This window comes from Amblyomma mixtum, chromosome 4 (genome assembly GCF_055824585.1).
Source record: "Amblyomma mixtum isolate Tamu chromosome 4, ASM5582458v1, whole genome shotgun sequence".
Lineage (NCBI taxonomy): Eukaryota > Metazoa > Arthropoda > Arachnida > Ixodida > Ixodidae > Amblyomma > Amblyomma mixtum.
The window spans coordinates 122,887,057-122,909,120 of record NC_143015.1 but is presented as its reverse complement, the minus strand read 5'-3'; the positions used below and the strand labels follow the sequence as shown (position 1 = coordinate 122,909,120).

Here is a 22,064-nt window from a genome sequence, read left to right as displayed (position 1 = left end):
GCACAGCCACACGACCTTCAGCTTTGTGCGGGAGGAATAGGGCATTCGCTCTCATAATGCAACTTTCTACGAATTCTCGTGAAATTCAAACCTTTCCAATGCATTATGGAAATGACGCGCCTTTTGACGACATCGTGTCCGTGGTTCAGGGCACCAAGTGGGAAACGCTAACGGTCGCACACTACAGAAAAAAATTCAGGAGGCACTTTGGCTCTCTAAAGTGCTGCAAGGCGAAAGCTTTTCCTGGCGCACTGTTTGTATATTACTTCATTTTAGTTTTCATATTTTATTTTTTATTTTTGTTTCTTTTCCAATTCTTATTGTTTTTTATTTTAATTTTTCTTAATTTATTTTTATTTTATATTTGTTGCTTTGTTTATATGATTGTTTTTGTTTTCTTTTCCTTTTCGTATTTTTGTTTTTGTTCCTTTCGTATTTTTATTTTTTTATTTTTTTCCCTTATTCTTAATTTTTTATTCCTTTGATTTTATTTTTGAAACCCATGCGTTCACTAGATGCGTCTTTTTTCATGCTGATACCTTGAGCCTTCGTGGCGGAGGGGCAGCGTCTCCGCTTCAAACACCAAAGGCCCTGGTTGGATTTCCAGCCTCGACGCAGTTTCTTTTTAAGTAGTGTCGCCGAAACGCGGACAAATCTGCCGACGCGGCTGCCGACACGGCTGCCGACAGGGCTGCTAACGACAGTATAAGGCATTAAAGGCTTTCGCCTTAATATCGTTCGCCTGCTGAGACGGAACGTTCACTCATAGGGGCTGGTTCCTGTGTGTGCCGTATTTTAGAGAACAGCATAAAAGTATAAAACTGTGTGTGAGCAGGTTTCATGATTGGAAGAGTTTTATGAGTGGTCAGTTTTAATTGATAAGTGCATTCTTTGCTTCCACCTCTCATATTTACAATTTTGTTCGCAGAGTGAGCTCACCCGTCGTCTCAAAACACATATTATGGAAGAAAGCTTTTGCCCCTTTTTAAGCGAGGCTTGTTTACACTCCTTCTTATAACTTTTTTTCCCGTTTGCGTTGTGCCTAATGGCAAACATCTCTAAAAAAAAAGCATTTTGTGAGCGTTTCTTCTGTTTCTGGCCATTGTGTCCACCATTACCAGAACCGTTTGTTGTGCCGGCGACACTATGTATCTAAGAACGCTTTCAGGAACCGTGCTTGCCACCAGCATTATGAGCGCAAAACATTTTGCAGCTGCTTATATAAGAGCGCGCACGAAAGCGGACGTGCAACATGATATATTTACAGACCGACGTTTTTATCGGGGTGCAAAGTGAGAGAAAGATTCCTGGCTAGCACGTTTCAATGGTTGTTTTCTTTGGCGGCTAAATACATGCGTACAGCCCAGCTGCCTGTTTACTTTCCGCGGTATTTCTTCCGCTGGTAAGTGCGTGGAGCATGAAGTTTCAGCGCATTGACTTTAATATCCACTACTTTGTCAACAGCCTCGAGTGCGAACAATTTTCTTCTTTATGACTACAAGGCGAACTCAATAAACAACGCCTAATTGCGCGCCCCCCAAAGGCACACACTGCTCGAGGCACCGTCGGTCATGGTCCTTCACAGGTATTAACTGATGGCAAGGTCAGAAGTTTTTGAATTCCTTGTTCTCTTTTCATTATGAGCAGCAAAGGTGAGCCACCTTGCCATTCATGAGCTGTGGACTTAAACCGTCGTTGCAGCTGGACGAACACGACGAGTTTATGAAAGTGGCAAGCCACGTTAGGAGATGTTTTGTACCTGCCCATGAAGGAAAGAAAAGAGGCTGCCAACGGATGATCATATAGATTAAAGGTGTTGCTATGGTTAATAATTATCAGATACCGACTATGAGATAAAAACACGTATAAATATAAGTAATAAGGGAGTAATTACTCACTGACATCCACCCGAGCGTAGCCGTACGGCTACAAAGGAAAGCTATACAGCTTTCTCGAAACTTCGTAGTTAAAGAAAAATCAGTCCTGGTCCGGGTTCGAACCCGGTACCACCGCTTCACCGGAGCAGTCACTCTACCAATTGAGCTAACCGGGACGGCAAGCTTCTGGTAGGGCTAGAGCGAATTGATCATTAACTCGAAGTGGGAACAGTGTTGGTCAAACGTTTAGGGGAATCCCCCATGACTTCCAGTTAATGATCAATTCGCTCTAGCCCTACCAGAAGCTTGCCGTCCCGGTTAGCTCAATTGGTAGAGCGACTGCTCCGGTGAAGCGGTTGTCCTGGGTTCGAACCCCTGACCAGGACGAATTTTTCTTTAACTACAAAGTTTCTGCGAAAGCTGTATAGCTTTCCTTAGTTGCCATAAGGCTGCGCTCGGGTGGATGTCAATGAGTAATTACTCCGTTAGTACAAATCTACTACACCTTGGGGGATTCCCCTAAATATTTCACCATAAATATAAGTCTTCACCACTCCCTAAGTGACTGTCGGGGTAAGGCTGCTTGTTTAATATTTGAGTTAGGTATTCTGCTTTTGATGGCGCTCTTTAACTGCAGTGAAAAACCTAAGACAAAAAGACAGTTGAACTGCTGGATTAAACCATTTCATAACGGAATAATTGTTCTTTATTGACATTTTGAACTCGTAGTCTGCGCAGAGTGCCATCCACCCAAAACTTTGTCTTTAGCATACATAGCGAACGCTGTAAACGCCTGAAGGCTTTAAGCTTTAATTCCCCCATTGCGATGCGTACAATGCGAACGCTTAATCTGAAAAAAGGGCCTTTGGAAATATGGGATATGACCACATTCTTCGAACACTGGCAGAATCGAACTGCGGAGTCAGAACATAGAACTACTTCAAGGCATTTCCCACAGAACGCACGCTGCAGATTTTCACAGGCGAAGTTTATTCCCGGATAGACAAGATATCCAACAAAGGGATGAACCAGGGAACTTTAATCTCCCCATTGCTGTTCAGTGTATCCGTGGCTCTGCTAGCTAAGGAGCTTGAAATATACATGCGATTTACGCGGATGACATCAACGAGTGAGTGGAGAGTGGCTTTTTTAGAAAGGCGCAAGGCACGCTCTAGGATGCTGCCAAGGTCACGGACAGAGTGGTAGGCGACACGGACCTTGCATCCTCACTGCAGAAATCAGAACTGTCTATAATTGGGCATCGACTTGTAGTTTCAGCGATCAAAGCCAGTGCTGATGCATCACACACACGCGTTCTCGGCTACATGCGGCGTAGTCTCTTCGACCCATCCTTAGACATAAAAAAACTAGCATATCTCACGTTTGCCAGACCAAACTTCGAATACGCATCAGCCATCTGGAACCCGTCACAATCATAGCTCGCCGCAAACCTCGAAGCCATTCAAAACAGCGCAGCACGATTTATCACCTCGAACTATTCAAGACATTCCAGCGTCACCTCAATGAAAAGAGACCTCGACTTGCCCTCCCTCGCATCACGCCGCATCATATCTCGTTTGTGCCTTCTTCACACATTCTATTATCACCCACTGTCCAGACATGAGCTACTAACAACACCACTAAGAATATCTTCCCGTTTAAGCCACAGCCAGTCTCTAGCACGAATTCTCACCCGCACCCTTGCAATGAGTAGGCCATTTTCCCCTCATGCAATAGTCTTATGGAATTCCTTACCCGAAAGCATACCCAAATGCACAGACAGAAAACAATTTCGTAATAAGCTAAAACTTCAGCCATCCCCTAGACTGTCCCCTTTGTATTCTTTTGTTACTTAGTTTAGTTGCATTTCTGCACCTCAGTGTAATTTTGCTTCAGTTGCGCTTGCTTTTTTGCTGTTTTTTCACTTAGATGTATTTCTGCATTTTTTACTGTATCTTTTTTATTCTTGCTTTTGTTTTTGCTTGCCTTTGTAGTATTTTATATCTTTCTCTTCACCTTTTTCCACGTTCAAGAAATGTACATCATGTTAATTCGCCTCCCCCTTATGGAATGCCCTCGGGCGCTTGAGGAGAAAATAAATAAATAAAACTGCCTTGATAAGCACACCCCAACAACTGACGCATCTCATCAGAAGGGCCGCAGGACGCAACCATGGTCACAGGGAAGCCGACAACCAGCGTATGATCGATGCGTTAACAGTAAGCCGCGTCACGTAGCACCTTCCGTTTCACAACATAACCCAACGCGAGTTCAGGCTGTTCAATTTCGCCGTTAAGAAAGCAGTGAAGTCGGCACTTAGAATCCCTGCATATGCTAATACATCAATACTCATGCAACATGTACACACAACACAGGCCGCCGCGGTGGCTCAGTGGCTATGGTGCTCGGCTGCTGACCCGAAAGAAGCGGGTTCGATCCCGGCCGCGGCGGCTAGAATTTCTTTGGAGGAGAAATTCTAGAGGCCCGTGCACTGTGCGATGTCAGTGCTCGATAAGGAACCCCAGGTGGTCGATATTTCCGGAGCCCTCCACTACAGCGTCTCTCATAGCCCGAGTCGCTTTGGGACGTTAAACCCCATAAACCAAACGAAACCAAACACAACACAGGCCCAACACGCTGGTTAAATAAAAAGGCTCAGTGCGACCCCACTGGGTTGTTACTTGCCGAACAGCCAGGCAACACCTGCCCGGAAACAGGGCTGGTGTAGATGCAGCCCTTCCTGGTAAGGATCCTCAAGCAGGTTCATTTAACGCCTCTAGCGTGCGATATGCACTCCGAACTCAACCAGGAAAGCGAGAGGAAAGCTCCTAAGCCGCAGCTTCGGCGAAGGACATAATATAACATATTCCGGTGCGGCCACAGTTCCTAAACGAGGCATAACAGCGATCGCAATGGTAGCCATGGGATCCGAAAGGGCATAACAAGGGTAATAATCTACATTCCAAATTCCGGCATGGCAGAATGGGTCGTCATAGCCTCAGCACTGGATGCTGCTGGCCGCAATCAGGACGTGACAGCAATATGCACGGGCTTATAAACCGCCTTCAGGTTCCTTCTTCGCGAAATAGAACCAGTGGAGGAACCATACACCCCGTCTCACCAAATACCTGCCGTGTGCAGTACAGACCATGATAGTATGACTGGGAACGGTTACGCTCACGTGCGCGCCCGAGAACGCATCGAACGGGCGGCTGTGGAATCCTCACCTACCCCATTGGTGGGCAAGGTGAGGGGGCTATCGGATACAACGACATTATTGATTACAGACGGGCCAGGATAGAGTACGGCCCGCATCATAAATGGTTGATTGCTGCGGATAGCTTAATCTAGAGGCGAATATACACCAACTCCTACATCTCGCCAAGCGCGCAAGGATTTTTCGTCCCGTATCCCTAGAAGAATGTAGTCAATGCTGTCATCCGGAAGGGGTTCTGTATCACTACGTACGGGCGTGGCCAACCTCCAAGGCAGTTCCCCCATACTTCTATGCCATTATCCCGCTATTTTGAGACGAGGCCCTGGGAAACGTTGTTAGCCAGGTCGCCCTGGTCCCCGGAGCCGGCCCGTGGCTGCCTCCAGAGGGCTGCTAAACTAGGAGACGCTACAGCAGAGGTCTTCTTCGTCACTTCTTTTTGTTCAGTGGAAGCTATTCTGTCTCTCTTAGGAGCGTTGAAACAGCCTAACTTCACCCAATGTTCTGCAAAAGCACCGAAGTTTGGGCCAGTTGGTATTGATCCATCTTGAAAACGTAGCAGCACGAAAAACGGGGACAAAAAAGACACAAGTACGACAGGACGTTGGCTGCGGTTGATTGTCACGAGACCATTATCATTGCGGTTGATTGTCACGAGACCATAGTAGCGCTGTACTTGAGCTTTGGTCTCCGCAATAAAATTCAGTTGGAAGTAGCAGCATACGTGCCGTCGTACTTGAGTCTTTTTTTCCCCGTTTTTTCATGCTGCTAAGTTTTCAAGATCACCCAATATTCGCGCGGATCACAGCACCTCGAGAAACGTTAATCGCGTTAGCACAGAATGTTGCGTGGCCGCTTTTCTGCATCAGTGGGGTTCAGTGGTCGAAGAAATGCTCTCCTTGTTTTACTCATCTCAAGGTGGAACCCTAAAGTGTCTTACTGGCATTGCTAGTACGTGCGATCTTCGTTTGTGTTACGGCGACAGCTGTATATAGTGTGCTCGGCGATGTCAACTCGTCGTCGTGGTCGTTGTACGCGAACGTCGAGCGCCTGCCTCATCCTCACAGTAGGCCTTCGGTCACTGGCTCGACAGACGCATTGGGGGAAACGTGCGAGCAGAGAGAGCGACCGTTCGTCAAGCGTGAGTCAGTGTGTGGAAATGGGGTGAGTTCTTAGCTGGCGCCGGATCGTTCTGAACCGAAGCGAGAGGCAAAGACTCATGGCGTCGGATGGAATTGATGACTCCATAATCTATGAGTGCTTAGTGCAGCCGGCTGCTCGATGCTCGCTGAAAAAGCTATTCTCAAGAGCTTAACATGACGTCATTGCGAATGCAAAGCCTAAGCACGAGAGACACTCCTCGCACGTGTTACAAACACAACACTACGACGGGTGTCAGCATTTTGCACAATCGCAGCAGTCGCTAAAATTCACATTACCATTAAGGTAAACCTCTGAAGAATTTCTTCTTGTTTTTAGCAAGCTTACGCATGAACTAAATATAACTCTCATTGACGGGGTCGGTTTAGTGTCCAGACCTGAATACAGGACCTTTGAAATTCATTTCTAACGCTTTCTGCGGGCGAACTCTGACTTCTACGCTATCGAAACAGTTTGAAAAGTCAATATCTCCACGTTGTACCCTTGTACAACAATTACTAAAGAAGGAATGTCTCTATCTGGTCGCCAGTGAGGCGAGTCGAAAAGTAAATGTTTAAGCAAAAGAAGTCACCGTTTGTGGATTACAAAACACGCGCGTACCTGCATTCTGTAAGTACGCCCTATCAGCCCGGCTCCGTAACAAGCCACTCGTAGTTGCATTTTACCGGGTTTGGCATCTAAGCTGCTCCAGAGGTTTTCGCAATCTTGCCAGCGCTGGCTTAGCTTTCCGTGTAAACAATATATATCGAGCTGGAAAATTCGCTTCTTTCGGAAGAACGGATCCGGACGGCACCGATGCTCTAACGAGCCTCGGCCGAAAAGCACACGTCGCGAGCTTTGCGCAAGCTGCCTCTATCCTTTTCGCGCACGACTTGATACTTTAATCGGTTCTTTTCTAGAACACGCTCCTTCTTGATCAAGGGCTAACTTTTTAATGGTTGCGCAGCAACTGGCGCCGCCAAACTTTCTCTAGCCTGAAGTTCGCACTGATGTACAGAAGGGTGAGCCTGGACCGTAAAAGCAATGCGGGAGCAGAATTCGCTTTTCTCCGAGGGTAAAATTTATTATTTTCTTATTCCTTTGATGACAGGAATGAGAGCAGCTATGCAGTAACGTGAGGAATCGTTCCCTCTCTAAAACTGCTGTCGTTATACCCTACGCTGGCCAAAATGAATTTCCTTGCCTCTTTAGGCTGTTGGCTTGGGAATTACAAGATCTTTGAAGGGAGATATTAAAAGGATGTCTACTAAGGTTTCTGAAGTTCATTTGTGAAGTTCATAATTAAAGGCACATCCCTGAAGAGAAAAGTATACAACAGCTGTATCCTACCGGTACTCACCTATGGGGCAGAAACGTGGAGGCTAACAAAGAGGGTTCAGCTTAAGTTAAGAGCAACGCAGCGAGCTATGGAAAGGAAAATGAGAAGTGTAACGTTAAGAGATCGGAAGAGGGCGGAGTGGGGGAGGGATCAAACGCGGGTTAATGACATCTTAGTTGAAATCAAGAGGAAGAAATGGGCTTGGGCAGGGCATGTAATGCGAAGGCAAGATAACCGCTGGTCCTTAAGGGTAACGGAGTGGATTGCAAGAGAAGGCAAACGTAGCAGGGTGCGGCAGAAAATTAGGTGGGCGGATGAGATTAAGAAGTTTGCGAGGATGCAGTGGCGGCAACTGACAAAGGACAGGGTCAATTGGAGAGACATGGGAGAGGCCTTTGCCCTGCAGTGGGTGTAGTCAGGCTGATAATGATGATGAATAGAAGGAAGGTTAGGAAGGTTTGTGAAGTTCCTTTGTGGAAGCGGACGAAGACGCTGCTTGATTTGTTGTTTCCTCAGCTACGTTATTTGACTAGGTCTTGTCTATTTTCAGCTGCGGCCGGCGGTCCCGGCTGTTCCTGCGCCCACCGTGGCCGGTTCCTGCTGCCGGTCGGCGGTTTTTCGGCCATTTCTGCAGCTTGGGATACTCCACCCATTGCCCTGCTGTAGTTGGCCACGGCGCATGCCCTCACCGGGAAAACACTCGGTTTGTCCGGCCTGCGACGCTGGGGGACTCAGGTGGGCGGTTTCATTGCCCTCCCGCGCGCGGTCGCGGTCCTCGCCAGCTCTCTTTTCTGGGGCGCTGGCCTTTTTTTGGCCGCGTTTTTCGTAACGCTCGGTCTCTGGGCCTCGCGCTGAGTCTTAGCCCTAGCAAGGCTTAAAGCCGACCCTCCCTCCCCACCCCCCTCCCCTGGGTCCCCGATGTTCGCAATTCTCCATCGGGTTTTTTTTAGAAAGAGGACACTCCGTGTGTCGATGGAACTTTATGTACAGGCCTGGGGGGCGGCCTGATCACGGTGACTAGAACCGCAAACATGCTTCCTCACCAGAACAGGATTGGGCCACCCTGGTGTAGTACTTGGCCGCAACCTTCCATGAACGACACAGGTAACCCTCGGCCCCCAGTCTCTAGCTGCTGCAGAGCAACTGACCGGGACGGCGGTCAGACCTGGCACGGAGCGGAGTGTGCTAAGAATCATTGGCTCCGGACAGGCCGCCATTGGAAACTGAACCTAGCAACGTTTAACGCAAGAAGCTTATTCAGTGAAGCTAGTTTAGCAGTGCTGTTGGGGGAATCAGCGGGTATTAGTTGGGATGTCATAGGGCTTAGTGAGGTTAGGAGGACAGATGAGGCGTATACAGTACTAAAGGGCGGGCACGTACTGTGCTATCGTGGATTAGCGCACAGAAGAGAACTAGGCGTAGGATTCCTCATCAATCAGGATATAGCAGGCAACATAGAGGAGTGTTATAGCATTAACGAGATAGTGGCAGCTTTCGTAATAAGGCTTAATAAGAGGCATAAGCTGAAGGTGGTGCAGGCCTACGCGCCTACACCAAGCCATGATGACCAGATCGTTGAAGCCTTCTATAAAGACGTAGAATCGGCTATGACCAAAGTAAAATCACAGTACACTGTACTGATGGGCGACTTTAATGCGAAGGTAGGCAAGAAGCAAGCTTGAGACCTGGTGGTAGGTGACTATCGCATAGGTTCTATAGGAATAGCAGGGGAGAGTTATTAGTAGAGTTCACAGATATAAATAATTTACGGATCATGAATACCTTCTTCCGCAAACGGACCAACAGGAAGTGGACCTGGAAGAGCCCCAATGGTGAGACTAAAAATGAAATAGACTTCATACTGTGCGCTCACCCTGGTATCGTAGGTGATGTGGAGGTTCGCGGAAAGGTCCGTTGTAGCGACCACAGAATGGTAAGGTCTAGTATTAGCTTAGATTTGAAAAGGGAACGGAGGAAATTAGTGAAGCGAAAGTCTATTAACGAGTTAGCATTAAGAGGGAAATTAGAGGGATTCAGGATTTTGCTGCAAAACAGATTTTCCGCTTTAACTGAAGATGACGACCGTAATGTTGAAACAATGAACGATCGTCTCACAGATATCATTACGGAGTGCGCCGTAGAAATCGCCGGTAAGATGGTTCGACAGGATACCGGGAAGCTATCTCAGGGGAGTAAAGATCTGATTAAGAAATGGAAAAGCATTAGGACGTCTAACTCCATAGACAGAATAGAATTAGCAGAGCTGTCGAAGTTAATAAACAAGCGCAAGGTAGCCGACATCAGGAAGTTTAATATGGACAAACTCGAGCATGCTTTAAAGAGCGGAGGTAGGCTAAAAGCAGTGAAGAGAAGACTAGGCATAGGTAAAAACCAGATGTATGCGATAAGAGAAAAAGAGGGCAATGTCATTAGCAATATGGATAAGATAGTTAAAGCAGCCGAAGAGTTTTACACAAATCTATTCAGTAGCGATTGCAATCAGGGTGTTACTGAGAGAGGCAGTAGAGCACAGCAATGGGACATCCCGACAGTACGAAGGAGGAAGTAAAGAAAGTCTTAGGAGCAATGGAAAAAGGGAAATCAGCTGGTGAGGATTAGATAACAGCAGATTTGTTGAAGGATGGAGGAGAGATTGTGCTCGAAAAGCTAGCCACCCTGTATACGCAATGCCTTTTGACCTCGACCATACCTAGAGCTTGGAAAAACGCTAACATTTCCTTAAATCATAAGAAAGGAGACGTCAAGGACTTGAAGAATTAGAGACCGATCAGCTTATTGTCTGTTGATGGTGGCACCACATGATGATGATGGGACCACATTTCCTGAGTCATCTATAAATACTTAAGGGCTAACTGTAAGGGGTCACATGCAGGCTCCTCAGTCCTTTCATTTCCAAAAGAGCGCAATTTCACTTTCGAATCTTCCCGCTATGCGACTAAATCCGCCGCCGTTCCTCGTGGCCGTCGCTATGTGGCGCCACCCCACAATCGGGGAGCCCGCCATTGGCCCGTGTGCGCCGAAAAGGCGGAGCTTGTCGACCGCTGTTCGCAGACAGCTAGTTTTCTTTCACTCTCTCGCTCTCGTCGTATCACTCCGCGCCTCTGTAGGGCTGAATGTCGTGCTCTCGCCCAAAGTTGCCGGCGGAGAAGAGTAAAACAAATCGGCGCCGGCGACGCTAGCAGACGACAGGGGGTTGAAGCCCGTGTGCGAGCCGTTGTAACTTTGCAGACGACTCGCACGCATCGCCGTCTGCTCGGCGCCGCCGCCGCCGCTGTCGTCTGCTCCCTGGAAGAGTCGTCTGCTCGACTTCTGACGTCGCTGGTGGTGGCGAAACTCTTAATAGACGGCGCCCTATGGTAACGCTTCAGAATTAGTTCTGCCAATACTCTCTGTGGACTGCGTCGCTGGAGGAATAATCTACACTGGGAAAAATAATCAGTAAAGAGGACGTGAAACGAGTGCGGCCAATCCCCTGGTGGACGCGGCTGGTGCTTACGCAGTTGGACGAACCGCAGTTTGGCTCCTCGAAACCATCGGTGCGCGGTGTTCGCCACTTGTTGATCGAGCCCATACGCAGGAGACTGGAGCTGGGAAGTTTTCAAGATAACGTGGGCCTCCTGATTGGAATTCGCATATAAGTTAGAACGGTGAGTTTTCGTCCTAGTGGTTTTGTGGATTTTATAGATGCCTTTCTTGCATTACAGAATGGCAGTTCTGCATAACAGTCCGGCTAGACCATGCCGGAATTTATTCTCCTTCTTTGTTGTTGGAAATAATGTAGTGTATCCCAGTCTCAAAGCGGCAACATAAATGTATCATTTCTGCGCTTATACTATGCGTTAGAATTATTTTGGGCACACAGTAACCTGTCTGCTATTTGCTGTATTTATTTTTTTAACGATTGCCCCTCGGAAGACTGCCGAAGCAAAAATATGTCCACCTAATATTTTTATACAAACTCCGTTTCAAACGACTACGTTGTTAACCGTGCGCAAAAAAAATTATCAGAATTCGGAAACATTTAGTCCTCAGCGTTGACCGCTCGAAAAGTGTGCGGCGTTTGTACTGCTTTGCAGACACCAGCATATACGCGCTAAAACATCGTTGCGGCAATAAAATGCACCTTTCTTTAAAAAAAAAAAAAAAAACGAGAGCTTATGCACACCCCGTTGGTTTGAAAAAATGTTCTATGTAATAAAATCTAAAATCTCTTTCTTAAGGTTGCTGGGAGAGTATTTTAAATTTTCTGGGAAGTGAAAATGGTTTGCTGATTCCATTCACATCACTCCTTTGTATTGCAAAAATATATATATGCGGTAGGTTAAAGTTGCTCGAGGGTATCAAAATAACTTGCTCCCAGCCCAAGAAGTGAAAGCAGCAAGAATATCGACAGCTGCAGACTGCGGACTAATACTGCAAAGTCACAAAAACTGCGACTGCTGCTGGACAGTATTTATTAAATATACCTGATTTGGCTGGACCTGCTGCAAAGTACCATTTCCTGCGAGTGCGCGGCTAAATTAATGATACAGTCGTTTTCAAACTTTCATGTTTAGCACTCGGAGCCTGTCAAAACTTCTAGCGGTCAAGCAGAGTGTTTTTTCTCCTGCATGTTTCAAGAGCTCTCATACCATCGGAGCCCATACTAAGAGGGTTCACAGCATGTTCTACGTCGAATCTTTTACTAAGGTTACAGATGAACCATTATTTATTCCGGACTTGCATTCCTGCTTTCGAGATTTTTTTTTTCAGGAACTTAACATGGAAGCAGGAATTTTTCTTGATATCTATTTGGAAGCATTTCCTTTCTGCTGGAGTAAAACTTGAAAGCAGAGCTTGTTGATGTCACTGCTCTAAAAATTCAGCGCTCGGTCGCAAACATGAATTAGCCCGAGATCGTTCTTCTATTTATTTATTTATTTATTTATAAATAGTTCTGTCTCTGAGGAGAGATATAGCAGGAGTGGGTAAATACATGAGTAAAAACAAATAACATGGGTAGCATAGAAAAAGATAATACAGAAGTATTAAAAACAGATCAACAGGTCAAATTGTCAGGCAACTGAACAACAAACTCTTCAATTGGCAATAAACGAAGTGAGCCGTCCAGTCCATTTCAAATTTCAACAGTTCGAGGGATAAATATGGTTGCATTGCCATCTATCGGTTGACAGCAGGAACTGAATGGAGGGCCCGTGAGGGTGCATTTTCCATGAAGGAAGCTTGAAGAAGAAGCATTACTCAGGAAGTATGGTCCAGCGATGCTTGCGGCTATCTGCAAAATGAAGCACACGTGTTTGCCAGAACCGTTCGCCATGCCGCTGCCAGATCCACTTGCTGCATGATCCCTACTGCAATGAAGTACTTATTATATTCTGTGTCGCCTTCTACCTAGCCCGTTATTGTGTTCGCCATTCTCTGTATAATCTCGGTGAGAGAAGTACTGGTAGCAAACAACTGGAGTCCAAGTAAAACAAGAGTCGTTAAAGAAGCACGTTTTACGTGAGGCCTGTGCGTTAGTTACGGTTTCGTGACAAGTATAATAAAGCACTGCCAAGGGAAAGCAGCTGGTCGAAATGATTTTCAAGAAAATAAACCCAAAGCAAAACAATAGAATGAAACGTCAGGGCCAGCTTTTGAGTGAATATACTTTTAGCTGACAGAAATGAAGATTCCTTTATTCAGTTCTTTTTGTTTCAGAATTGAGAGAGATATTCACACCACGTGATCACCACCAAAATGCGCGTTCCCTTCCTCGAAACAAGTTTGGTGTCAGACGCGAAAATTTCAGCGAAAAGCCTATAGATTGGGTAAGGGGCACGTAGCAGATTCTTAATCCTTCCAGTTGTCATTCATTACACAGGCAATATCTGCAAAGATTGCGCTAGAATTACTCGAATTCAGGAGATCCAGCACGAAACATAACAAATTATAAGAGGCCGTGAACCTCGTTATCCAACGGTACAAAATCGAATAAACACGATAACAAGTGTTGTTTTTGGACTAAAGTTCTATTTTAGCTTCTCAGGCTTTGCTGCACAAAGAATGCTTGCGAAAGAGCGAGAACTTTGCTTTTATTATAAAATTTAATACCATCACAGCCACGTTCATCGCTACGAGCTCAAGCCTGTGCTTTAGAAGAACGTCAGTTTGGGCTAGGTGGTGCACTATTTGAGATAGAAATGGTAATAGCGCTACAGCAAGACGTACACAAGAAAGACTGACAGAGGACATGCGCTAACTTCATCTAAGTTTATTTACTGCAAAGCCAGCAAATATATAGAAAATTTAAGGCATGCGCAAAAAAAAAAAACCGGTACAACAGGCATCAACAAAACCGTTCCAGATATGATATCTCAGTCTTGAAAAGGCAGACCGAAGTATTACTTACGCAATCTAATCCCCTCTTCCTAATGTGGAACGCTTCCAAAAGCTCCCGCGCCTTCATATCTCCACTCCTGCCCAGAATCTTTATCTCCCGAAGCCGTGGCTCGCACTTCTCGCATTGCAGGCATCTTTTTTGCGCCGGCCCACTAGGTTAGCGCATGTCCTCTCTCAGTCTTTCTTGTGTACGTCTTGGTGTAGCGCTATTACCATTTCTGTCTCAAGCCTGGGCTATCAGCTCTTTTTGTATGTTGCAATTAGGCCATGTACTTTCTGGTTTTAGCCCAAAACACCATTAAGCATAAACAAGTAAAAAAAATGAAATTGGCTAAAACCGGAAATTGCCACTTTCAGGCTCTAATCACCTTTGTCGAGGGCGGCCCTGTCCTTTGCGTAAAACCCGTAGCCTTGTCGGATGAGGCTCCAGCACTAGCATACAGAAGTGTGGGAGGCCTTATGAACACGGTAGACGGTGACCACACGATAAAGTTCGTCGCAGCTTTTCCGCGGGGCTCAAATAGAAATGATTCCTGGCCATCTAGCACAACATGCCCAAATGACTTGTAACTCATGGATGTCTATTTCCATTTCCGTGTAAAAATGCTTAACCCGTGGGTCTAAACGGAGCCTCTAGATGAATTCACGCAATTTCGCAAAATGTACAGGCTTGTTTTGAGGGATGGATGCAGTATGAAACATCTCGAGTTAACGTTCAAAATTCACCACCACCTTTCGGTAAGTGCCGCCGTCAACCTTCTATTTATTTAAGGAGCGACAAGCATGCGGTTGACAGCTACTGTACTGAACGTGTCTGGTGGCTTTAGTGTTTCATATCCTAAGCCAAATCAAATCAAATCAAATCAAATCAAAGGTTTATTTTGCACTCCATACAAAGAAATGCAGGGCACAGGGACAAAAAAGCTTGCCAGAAGACAGCTTGACAGGGCCCCTGCGCCCTTACAAATTGCTTGTGTACAGTGCAACAAAAAGCATCGCTAAGGATGAAACAACATGACATAATTACCACGATAAAAACGAAATTAGGTACACAAAAGAACTTCTACAAAGATTTAGTTGTTTTGACCTTGAGGAGTGATCGGTTGCAGACATTTATTAAAAATTTAACAGATACGTCTTAAGTTCGGCCGGTTTCATGCTGTATACATTTACATCTTTTGAGATTAACTCATTTAGAAGCCTGCTTATACGATTTTCAATGCTGTTCCACCCCTGACTCGTCCTAAAAAATGGAACCAACCACGATTCCTGGTTCCGAAGAGAATATTGCACGTCAGGAGGCCGTTTCAGATTAAACAGTGATAGATATGCCTTATTACTGAATTTCAGGCATGTCTTATATCGCGTTATCAATGTGTAAATGATGAAACAGCGTTTTTCAAATTGCATACTGTCAGCAAACAGGAGTGCGCTGACGTCACTGATGACAGCATGTTTAAATATGCGCGTATCTCCTACGACACACTCTGAATACCGTTTGTGCAAATAAGGCCGACATCCTTACGTTTCGTAACATATTGAGTGGGGTTTGAGAGTTTTTTCACCGCTAACTGCAATGTTTAGCGTTTCCACTAGGCACCCAGTCGAAAAACACCGATTTATGAAATAAAACAATAAAAAATTAACTATGGAATGCTACATACCGAAGCAACAGTGTGGTTACGACGGGCGCCTAAGTAGACGGCTCCGCTGTAATTTTGTCCACCTGGGATTCTTGAACCTATGCGACACAATACAGCACATGTGAGTTTTCCGCCTTCATTGAAACGCGGCAGCAGCGTCAGGGAATAAACCCGGGAAATAAAAGTCGGAAAACACCCACCGATATTTCGAAAAAATAAAGAACTGAAAGTCCACGGCTGAGTTAGAGTACCTGGCATTTGATGTCCTCTACTGCACACTGGCATCACACAGCACACGGGCTGCTTTGCACATCGCCTCAATTGCGATGCGGCTGCCGCGGTCAGGATTAGCAGCCGTACACAGTTGCGATTGGGCTACCCAGCAGGCTATATGAGCGCTCATAGCTGACAAGCAGCATTAATAGGCGCATTTGAATTGTACGTGAAAACAGTACGTGAAAACAGTAGAATTCAAATAGCGCAATAAATTCAAATACACTAATAAAATTCATAAAAAAAATTTCACCCACGCGTTGGAATGTATGCATGAAGCTGCCACTTTTGCACGATAACTGAAAGGTGAATCGACGCAATAGTGTAAACTTTATGCCCCTGAATAAAAGGGACAAAAATTATAAACTTACTTAAATATCAATATTTAATGAGATGTAGTGCAAAAGAAACACGTTTATTCACACCATTGCCCTTTCATCCCTTTCTTCACGGGAGGTTTCAGGTGCCACTCCAGTGTACCATTACTCCCGCGATTTTCGTCTTCAGTGTTAGAGCCTCTACGTACATGCGGACTCTTTTTCGGGTCCGTCTACGGGAGGACCTTTGTTCCTTCAGCTGTGCTATGAATCGAGTGTGACACGTAACCAGCGTGGACAGAGAATACGTTAATACAAGAGTGTACTTGAATTAGAGGAAAAAATAGCGCCAAACTATGCATACCACAAAAAGGAACGAGGCCGCGACACAAGCGCTAACTCACAAATGAAATTTTATTGAAGCCAGGAAGCACCTTATATAAGTTGAAGTTTCAAGGGGAAAGAAGGGTGACAAGAAGAAGAAGGTGAACAAAGGCAACCATCCGGGAACGCAGAAACAGGCAGGCAGCAAAAATCGCCAAAGAAAAAGAACAGTTACCTGATAGCGGAATCTAGAAAATTGAACTCGGAGGCAAAAAGAAATATAGATGGAGTGCTGACACACCTACAGCCAAATTTCTTTATGTAGAAAGCCTCCAGACTAACATGTGCAGTTTTATTCGTGCTATTGCCAAGAATCGTTGTCTCGTCTAACCGAGCCTCGCAACCGTTGCAGCTATTTTGGCGCTATTTTTCCCTCTAATTCAAGTATGCACCAACTAGCCCAAAAAGAGGTGTTAATAGGAGTGTACTGTACTTCGCTGGGGAGCAAATTGTTGTCCGTCATCCTGCATGTAGTTTGTGAGCATAAATGTTAATTTTGTCGGGTGGCCCGTATGCGAGCAGCTTCCTTTCCGTGTTGTGCTCACTGCGTTCAATCCGCCGTACGTTCTCACTGTCATGTCACGTACAGCGCCCGAGAGCTGTTCCCAAGCGTTGTCTGTGCCATCTTATACGTCGACAAAGATTTCACGACGTGCGAGCTGGGGCTCAGTGCAGTGGTTTGCATGTGTCCACGGGTTGAGCGGGCGGCTCACCCGAATACGGTGATGGCGGCACGAGGCCTGGCCGTGCGGTGGACACTTGATCGTGTAGCGGGATTACACGAGCCGCGAGTGGCGGCGGAAGGTGTCCCATAAAAATGTCCGCGCTCTACGATTCCAGGCACGTCTGCCCGAGAAACAGCTCAGTGCGGGAACACACTACACGAGCATGGAGCGCCCTTTGCAGCAGCGCCAAAGGTTTTGTGCGAATTACGTGTTCCGCGCTGGAACGTCCAACGCCGAAGAGCTTTTTTTTTTCTCGCGTCCAAGGACTAGCATTCATTCGTGCGATTAAAAATGCTGAATAGATATTTCTCAGCGGGCATTTGAGAATGGCTGTGTTCAGGCTTGCAGAATCGCCACTGTACGAGAAGAAACGTTGAGCAATTTTCGAAGTACGTGAGCAATTTTCGATGAGCAATTTTCGATGTACTCGCTTAATTTTCTTCTTCCTATTCAGCTCTCTTTGCCTGTGGAAGGTAAAGGGTTTGTCTCAATTTTCGATGTACTCGCTCAATTTTCTTCTTCCTGTTCAGTGTGAAGCAGAGACAGAAAGTCTTCCATCTCTGAAAATAAAAAGTAACTGCAAATCATTTCGCGGATCTACAAGGTTCGAACGGGAAGTTAAGAAGAAAGTTTGTTTGAGGATATTTACGCAGTCTCGCCTTGGCAACGGCTCGAAAATAGATGGCACCGCATAAAAACGCATTCTCCCTACTAGCTGGTATAGTTAGCGTCATCGTCATCATCAACACCGTCAGCCAAGTATTAAGGGAGTAATTACTCATTGACAACCACCCAAGCGCAGTCATTCGGCTAGAAAGGAAAGCTATACAGCTTTCTCAGAAACTTCGCAGTTAAAGAAAAATTCGTCCTGGTCCGGATTTCGAACCCGGAACCACCGCTTCACCGGAGCAGTCGCTCTACCAATTGAGCTAACCGGGACGGCAAGCTTATGGTAGGGCGAGAGCGAATGGATCAATAACTCGAAGTGGAAAGGGTGTTGGTCAACTCTCCAATCTACTCCACCTTGGGGGATTCCCCTAAATATTTGACAAACGTCAGCCAAGTTGTGTTAAATGCAGTACAGAGGTCTATCCGATTGATCTTCAATATCCTCTTTTGCGCAAGCAGAAACCACATTATGACAAGTGAGTTCTCGAATCTTCCTTAACCCTTATATCTCCCGGCAACGTTCCCCTGATTTGAGATCCTTTCCAGTTAGCGCGGAATGTATAATGGACACTGCGGTTATTGTTATCTAGTTATTGTCGTTAGTAAAAATTATCTGCTTCGTTGTGGTCATGTTGCGGTTTGACCGCCAGCAAAACGCGCATTTATCGCGAGAAAACTGGACTTAAAAATTTTCATCCAGCCGATTTAAACTCGTGACGTGGTTGCCGAAAAGCAGGCTGTGCCACTGTTTTAATGTTAATGGTGGAGCCTGTAGCGTAGCCTCTAGAATCCGGCCTAAAATCTCTGTGTCGAAAGATGTAGTTTAATAGCGGATTTGGTCGATGCCTGCGACATCTCCATATTTAATCATGCATCTCTCCTCAAGGCTTTAGAAGGTATCTAATGTTAGGCTGTTTTGATTGCTGTGTGGTTATTGATTGTTTTAGACTACTTATCTCGTTTTTTCCCTTCATGTACAGGGCTAATTCTGTTATAGCCTTGTGTAATCATTAAAATCTATATATCTATTGTATAAACACACAGGTTCCAAATTAGTTTATTTCTTCCTACATTTTTTCCTTTTATATATTCTGTGGCTACTTATAGTGCGTTTTTGCTTATGTGCATATATAACCAATCTTGAACAGTTTTATCCCCCCCCCCCTTTGTAATGCCCGAAAGAGCCCCAAGGGTAAACAAATAGAAAAAATGAAAAAAAACTTGTATTTTATAACTGAAAGCCGCCGGGATAGTTGGTACTTGGCCACTAGCGAAAATACGGCAGGAAAAACGGGACAGATACAACAGAACGACAGACACACAAGGAATCGCTAGTGTCTGCCGTTCTGTGTGCCGTTTTTCGCGCTATGTTCTTTCTAGAAATGTGTATTTTATTTCTTGGTTATTTACACCTGACAAAGCCCACGTTTTCGGAGGGAGTTTTGCAATGTGAACTCACTACCATGTCGATACATGCTGTCTTCTATCTGTGCTCAATGTTCCTTCAACGGAAATTATTACATGCCGCAGTAAAAAGATGACACCAGCAATGTGGATCATAGGACAACCAAACAATTATGTGGAGCACATTGTTTCTCAGATGGATGTATGCTAGTGGAATGTATGCTAGGTAAGCATCGCCGATCACGGAGTAGAGGTTGGGAGGAAACCAGCCGTGAGGCAAAGACTCTTTCTCTTCGGTTCACTGTGACCTCTTAATAATGTCCACTGCGAGTCTACCGCTGCTCCAGACATGAAGAAGACTGACTCTCAGACGCAGTGCTTCTACCGCAATGTTTTGGTGAACACCTTGCGGTGATTGGATAACTAGTTGAGTTTCAATTTATTTGATTTTAGTGCAGTTTAACAGGTAGCGCTGTGAGCATTTTTGTGTGATGATCCCAATTAACCGCATAATTCGGGACTCTGAGCAGATTAGACACAAATAGTTCAGTGCGTCATTGATGACTTTGACTCGGCATGTTTTTAAGCAAGGTGTTCATTTGAACTCAATATACGCAGTCCACAATCGTAAGGTAACAGTTATGCACACAGAAGTATGGAGCAAGCGTTCGCTTCTCAGTCGCAGTACATGTAAATGTAATATTCGAAGAGCGAAGCAAGTGAAGGACAAATTCATAGATACTCATATTGATTTCTTCACTAGCGTATGCATGTGGTATTACGATGTCTTTAAACATTAACGAAGTTCACAAAAATTTATGCCAACGGTTCCTTGCATGAACATTATGTATATTGAGGAGCAATGAAGAGCCTTGATCTTTCATCTAACAGCCATCCTCGGCTTTTAAGCTGATTGTGCAAACTAACTAACCGGGCTCATAGTTGCTTACTGCGCAAAAATGGAATATGAAGGCCACATCACTCACATTCCTTGGAATGAGCGCTGACTCCGTTCGGCAGACGCTAACGGCTCGACTAACCTCCTTTCCAATCAATCACTCGTGACCTGTCTCTCCTCAGGGGAGCCCTTCTTCTCGGAACGTTCGCTCAATTACGCTGACACGATGACTTCCTTTTCGCGGTCGAGTTAGTATAGGATATCAATGCATTTTGGCTATAGCAGTGTGGCTATGAAAAATTGCTTGCAGAGTGAGAAGCCGCAATGTACGGTTTTGATGCCAGTGCATTGGGCATCGACTGCGCATTCTGGTCACGTTTAAGAAAAATAATTAAAATGAGAAGCCGCATGATGTGGGACTCGATGAAAAAATACGCAGATCATGGTAAGATCGTGAGACGTCCTTAAACGCATTTCTGTTCCCTGCTTAGAATGAGCCTGACTGCCATATTCTTGGACAGTAAACACGTAAAAAAAACGAGAAACAAACATATTTCCCTGCAAAGAAAGAATACCAAAAATTCAGCTGATCAGACAGGATTTAGGATATACACAGGTCGTCAATAAAGTGCAGCCAGTTCATAAGATCTAATGCGAGGCTTAATGTACACAAAATTTAGAGACAAGAAGACTTAATCGTTTCTCCGTTCAAAAGAAATGATCAGGAGACGTCAATTTCCCTCTCCCTTCTTGTAGTAACAGTTCTCGCACTGGTACAGAAATATTCTTTTCACCAAAAATATATTGATGTCACTGCTCGGTGACGACATGAACACTTAATGACGAGTAAAAATAATGCGCTGCCACGTTCTCCTGCTGACAAATTAGAACTGTTATGTTCATGTTGGTGTTCATGGCTCCCCTTTTCGCAAAAACTAACAGTTTTAAATACAGTTTTTTCCCTAGAACATTGCAAGACTGGAATTCATTACCGTAATCTGTTTTTTCCTCGCAATCTTTTTCTGATGCGTTACATCGTCTGCTTACCTGCTAATATTGCTTATATGTATGTTTTGTATCCGTGTGCTGCTAATATTGTATAAGTTTATTCTTTTGCTTTTATTCTTTTGGTATAAGTGCGCTGTTAACATTGTATAAATTTATTCTTTTTGTTTTATTCTTTTGGTATACATCTGCTGCAAATATTGAATAATTTGATTCTTTTGGTTATGTAACAATATAAGTTCACTCCTTCTTTGGCCAAGCAGTGGCCTGCAGTATTCTGTAATAAATAAATAAATAAATAAATAAATAAATAAATAAATAAATAAATAAGTAAATAACTCTTCCTTTCTCGGCATTGGAGCACGAGGAATAAAAGACGGGGTTCGAAGACCTTGCCAGTTTGTGCTCAAGAAGAACTTACGCATTGTCTGCACGAGGTCAACCGAGCTTCTAAAAGTGTCACTGTGTGTAGGGAGCCGAGAGCCGACCACGAAGGGAACAACGTGTGTTTTCCTTATTCCCTTCTTTTCTGCCCTTTAGATGGCGGTATGTTCCCTTCGACCGGGAATCCAATCCTCTCCCTTCCGGCTTTGGCGCCGCTAACTGCGCAAGGAGCCTTAGTCGTCTAGCGTTTCCAGCAGTCTCCCGGGCGTCAGCGGCGCTCCGAGGCGTATCTATTTTCCTCGAGTCGCCGCAAAGGCGTTGGGATGTAGGTCGGAGCAACACTCCATCACAGGAGCAGAGCCCTGACACATCCTGAGCGCAGCAGATTAG

At 45.2% G+C, this 22,064-nt stretch overlaps 1 protein-coding gene across 1 annotated transcript in view; it reads left to right on the top strand.

Moving 5' to 3' along the window:
- Window positions 1-10,585: 10,585 nt before the first annotated feature.
- The window catches only part of LOC149348122 (allatostatin-A receptor-like), a 137,866-nt gene continuing 126,387 nt past the window's right edge, over window positions 10,586-22,064 (top strand). Inside the window, exon 1 of the mRNA XM_089587931.1 lies at window positions 10,586-11,238. The gene's annotated coding sequence lies outside the window, so the exon portion shown is untranslated. The remainder of the gene's footprint in view (window positions 11,239-22,064) is intronic.